This window comes from Protomyctophum bolini (assembly GCF_963924005.1).
Source record: "Protomyctophum bolini genome assembly, chromosome: 21".
Taxonomy (NCBI): Eukaryota; Metazoa; Chordata; class Actinopteri; order Myctophiformes; family Myctophidae; genus Protomyctophum; species Protomyctophum bolini.
The window spans coordinates 34,826,127-34,832,138 of NC_137882.1; positions in this window are offsets into that span (position 1 = coordinate 34,826,127).

Genomic DNA, 6,012 nt, shown 5'->3' on the forward strand with positions numbered 1-6,012 from the left:
TACAATCTGCACAGTATGACATCTAATTATTAACCTTTTACCCTACATACATTGCCTATATGAAATGAGCAGATCTACAAGATCACAACATTGTGAGCTAGCAGATCTGCTGTAACAAATAGGTCTATCTGACCAGCTTGACCAGACCCAGGGGACCCCCATAAGAGAAGATTTTTACAGTTGTAGCAGTGATTCTCAACCAGTTTAATTTCAAAGAAGCACCCACAGTTTGACATGCAACAGGCTACGGAGCCCCATTTAATGGCATTTATATCTCTGAGACCACAATTTATATTGTAAAATCATTGTTAATTTAACTGACTAATAATACATGATATCGGAGTACCAAACGTTGCATTGTGATGTTAAATTCCTGAAACGATTATGCTAAATAGAAGATAGACGTTTGGCTAACCAACGACATCTGTCTGGCTAGAGCGTACGTGATGTAACGTGATGCTGTTTTGAGCGTACGTGATACGTGATGACGTGGGTCTCATGCGCGAAGGACCCCACAGACATCCTGCAGCCACAGAGATCTTGTACCCACACCGGCACAGTGTTATGCATGTCTGCAATTAAGGAAATGCCAGCTACAGTATTTCCACTATCTTCCTATGTTACATTTAAACTTATTGAGCTTTTGACAGGATAAACCAAACTGTTTCAAAAGCTGGTTGTGGCATATCTAAGCACATTGTGCATATACATGGATGATCTATCTAGTGAATTAAACAAGTGCAATACAGGCTGTCTTATAGGTAACTATCATAAATCACCTTATGTATGCTTATGACCTGGTCATTCTGAATGCACACAGTGGAGGGTTAAAAGCAGCTATTGAAAGTTATGGCCATGATCATGACAATCTTTCATTGATAGGCCCGTCCCATGAAATCAATTTCTTGTTTTATTTTGTGAAAAGTCATGATGAAATATTGAAGAAGGGTAGCTCAAGTTGCCATGGATGTATTGCTGTACTTATATATATATATGTACTTTTGATGAAAAATATTTGTTATGTACTATTTTACATTGGGTAAAAAAAAATAAACAGCACAGGCTCTGCTTGCTTCTCCCCAATTATTTTGGGGCCTAAATTAAACCTGACGATCCCCTAGGGCAGGGCTACTCAACTTAAAATGGCTCAGGGGCCACTCCAAAAGTCCAAAGACTGCAAGCTAAAATGTCTGTATTATTTTGAAACATTTACAAATGTATTTTGGAACATACTACACAAGTCAAGACTAGTCTAAAGATGAAGGAAACACAGAGTAAAAAGCCACATTTCCATCTATGAGGCCAAACCTCAATGAACAAAAACATTGTAATGAAGTTTACAATTTAGACATTAAGCAAGAACAAAAAGCATTGCAATACATCACATAAATAAAAAGTACTTATCATGAATCATACGTAAGCTAAGAACGTAACAGTGGAATATCTATATAATGGAACTATGTATGCTCTATAGTGCTGTCTACATAAAAATGCTATAAGTCTACATAAAATGCTATCTATAGTCTACAAAAGAAAATGTCGGGGCTAGGGCAAGTGCTAAGTGCCATGATGGAGTCTGAAGAGGTGGGTTTTCAGACCACGGCGGAAGATTGGGAGTGAGGCTGCAGTTCTGATTCTGAAGAGTTTGGGACGTGTGGAGCGTTGTCCCGGCGTTTTTAGTGAAGGTACTTCCCTGCATTGGCTGATCTGAGCGCTCGGGGGAGGGAGCGGAGAAGGTGGGAGACGTGGAAGAATTTTGGCTGGTTGAAGACCAAAATGAGGCTTCATTCACAAAATGTGAAGAGAACATATAATGAACAGATTATCACAGGTGACAAAGTAAGTGGTTAATACTAAGTTGACATCAGGCCATACAACTTTTTACAATACAACAACTAAAATCTTGTGAAAATAACTAATATTATATTGTCATTGTTGGCCGCAGATACATTAAGCAGGGGCCACGGGTTGATTAGCACTGCCCTGAGGGTACCAGACGTACTGTTGAATACCTATGTTCTAGTTTAGTACATTACAGAATAGATATTTTGTATTTGTTTTTATTCTGTTTTTCCAGATAAGTTACTCGGCTGGTTGTTCCTGTCTGAGCGACCGGACTCAGTTCCCATCCTTCTTCAGAACAATGCCAAGTTTTGTCTTCCAGGTGAACTTATATAACAATAGATGTGTTGGTATCTAATAGTTCATGTTTCACAAACTGGAATACTCAAACCCATGGGGTGGGCAACTTTGATGTAGGAGAGGGCCACTATATTTCTACACTCACTCCAGAGGGCCACTATATTTCCACACTCACTCCAGAGGGCCACTATGTTTCTACACTCACTCCAGAGGGCCACTATATTTCTACACTCACTCCAGAGGGCCACTATATTTCCACACTCACTCCAGAGGGCCACTATATTTCCACACTCACTCCAGAGGGCCACTATATTTCCACACTCACTCCAGAGGGCCACTATATTTCTACACTCACTCCAGAGGGACACTATATTTCTACACTCACTCCAGAGGGCCACTATATTTCTACACTCACTTCATAGGGCCACCATATTTTGACACTCACTCCAGAAGGCCACTATATTTCTACACTCACTCCAGAGGGCCACTATATTTCTACACTCACTTCATAGGGCCACCATATTTCGACATTCACTCCAGAAGGCCACTATATTTCTACACTCACTTCATAGGGCCATCATATTTCGACACTCACTCGAGAGGGCCACTATATTTCCACACTCACTCCAGAGGGCCACAATTATTTCAAACTCACTCCAGAGGGCCACTATGTTTCTACACTCACTCCAGAGGGCCACTATATTTCTACACTCACTCCAGAGGGCCACTTTATTTCCACACTGACTCCAGACGGCCACATCTATTTCCATTCTAGCTCAACACGCGTTGCACTGCGACACGTTTTGAGTTTGGGATCTCCTATTTTAGCTATTTTTTTAACAGACTCCTGAATTATTAATTGGTATCCCTTCTTGCTGGGGTCATACCTATGTTCCCTCAGCCCTATGTTCCCTCAGCCCTATGTTCCCTCAGAAGGAGCATTGGTCCGAGGTGCGCTGGGGGTCGGGGTCGGGTGGGTGGTTAGGTTTAGGTGTCTGCCCCGGGGGAGGTTAGGGTTAGGGTGAGGGTTTGAGGTAATTGGAATCCTGAAAAGTAGGCCTAACATTTTTATTTAATTTCATAATTATGCATTTATTTATACTTATGTTAACTTAAATTAAACATACTTAAATTCAAATGCATTGGGCATAAAAAGACAATTGAAATTGTAATTATGCTACTAATATTGAACATTATAGATATCATTTAAAGGTAGTGTAGACAAGTTTCCAGCCAAGATTTAAAATATATATGAATGTATTTTGTTGGCCTTTTTTCCCTCTATCGTTCCCTTTATTATGATGCTGAGGTGTTCTCCTGCAACAGCACACTCTCCCTTTAGCCCCCTCTGGCTGAATGCACTGTTTATATCCACTGCAGTTTACTACTCGGGACGTCGGAGGGGATTTAAACTTTAAGCCAATTGCAGCGCGAGGCTGTGACTGTGTGTTCGACCCAGCAGTATTATAATGAAAACGCAATGCGATTTCATTGCAAGTATAATATTATCCCCATATCTTAGTTTCACCATTGTTCATGTGAAATAGTATGTTTATGATGTAATATGTAAGCCTGTTGAAATTATGAGAATCGCTATGTATAGCGCATGGTTGGGTGGTCCGGCCGACTTGAAGCTTGCATTCAACCCGTGCTCGCCAACGGTGACAAGCCGTCGCGGATCATCATAACCGTGGACAAAGTAGTTCACATGAACGATGCTGTAGTGGCTGGGGCATTTGAGGGACAATATGTTTTATATGCACGATTACAAATGAAAGATAATTGAATTGAGAGCCAGTGAGTCTCCTCCACTACTTCCTACTTCCTCATTTGCGGGTGTAGCCCCCTCCGGTAGATAGATACGTCACAAGGCGTTCTTTGTTGTACAGACATTTATTTTGCGTATGCTAAATGCCGTGAGAACTGAATAAAACAATAAAAGACAATATACATTCAGTACAATATTCTCATAGAGAACAATAATGAAGAAACAATACAGGTTACAATAAACAAACACAAATGTAACAAATATACCTCATTGGCCGCATCCACTTTGGGGGGAATAAACGGGGGAAATCTTTCAGTATCAGTACATTGGCTTTGACTGATATCATGGGCTGGAAAACAGCAGATCTACATGTGGCAGCAGCAATGCATTTTAGCTGTTGCACGCTGAAGCTCTCTCTCAGAATGAACTGGCTCTGCCCTGCTCTGCTAATTATGAGGATCCAAAACACCCTTGCTCAATCAGCAGATCAGGCTTCCACTGCTCAGAGGTTTAAGTGACCTTAGTCAATCAATCAAACATAAATTACCCCAAAACACATTGAAAACAAAGTAGAACACATAGAAACATGAAATTGACATGAAACAAAAAACATTATGAACTTCTTAACTTATGTACTTTTTTATAAATGAACTTTTAATTCTGTAGGCAGCTTTTAATCTTGATGACAGCTACACTCCCACCGAAATCACCTGGATTTCTTTAACAAACTTTCACATTTTATAATCATAATCATCCTTTAAGTGTCATGTAGTGTGTTATGAACACTAGTGTATGGAGTGCATGAGAGGTAGAGGTTGCTTAGTCTGCTTCGTCGGCTTCAAGCAGGGTAACCGTCTTATGGATAGGCCTCTCCAAGTAGACTGGCTTGTTGAGTCTCTTTCCTTGGCCATCCAGTGCTGAACTTCCAATCAGCAATTGTAGCTTCCTCACACATCCATCTTCACCAGGGTGCACATCCGTGACCTTGGCTAGTTTCCACTCATTTCGTGGTGCAGTGTCGTCTTTCACAACCACTATATTGTTGATCTTTGCATTTCTGCGGGTCTTATCCATGCTTATCTCCTTCTTGGGTTGAAGACTCTGGATTTCATCAGAGGTTGCTCTCTGGACAATACCTATGATGGTAAGTTCAGCATCCTTTCTCTCTTCGAGACTTGTGGCTTCATTGGTTCTTGACGTCAAACCTTTAAGCTCCTTGACACAACGCACGAGTCTTGCAATGGATTTGACTAAACTTGTCCAGCTGGAGAACTTCAGGAAACGATCAGGCAGTGAAACGTCTGTTGCCAAGGTCTTATGTACGATGGTCTTACGAACTTCTGGGTCTTCAACTGCTATGTCTCCCACCTTAACATCTCTGCTGGGAAGCTCGTCACACCAGAGGAAATCTGGACCAGTAAACCAGTTGGAGGCAATGAGGTCCTTCATTTCTTCTGCTGGAACCTTTTCAGCATCTCCACGAGTGATTGTTCCACTCATGAAGGCAATGTAGTCTTTATGGTACTGCTTGTCTTTCTCGAATCTCCTTTTCAGACACTTGAGGCGGTGATTTGCACACACTCTATTGTCTGGTAGACTCGGTCTGTCTTCCTTACACGGCAACGGCATTTCACAGTGACCGTTTGCCTTGATCTTGATTCCATCTTCCATCGTTGCGATGAAGCGCAGATCCTCTTGGGAAAAATGAGCATCCTCTGCCGTTCTCTCATTGAAGTCGGATTCAAGCACCCGTATCACGTCTGGTGGAGTGACAACTTCTCTGACTTGTGTTCGGCAGATGTATCGGACTTCACTTGTTTGATTGGCATGCGAGTGAAGATTTGGTGTCACTTCTTTGACAACAATCCTGTGGCTGCTTCCAATTACATCGCCATAGTCGACACAGGGATTGACACAGCCGACTATACTCCAGCCGAGGTCTGTTCTTTGGGCAAAAGGCTCATTGTCTTTGCCTGACACCACTTCTCTGGGTAACAGGGCATGGGAACAATTATAGCCAATAAGCAGACCAATGTCACAATCGATTAATGGTGCAATCTCTTCAGCAAGGTACTCCAGGTGAGACCATGCTCTGGCAGTCT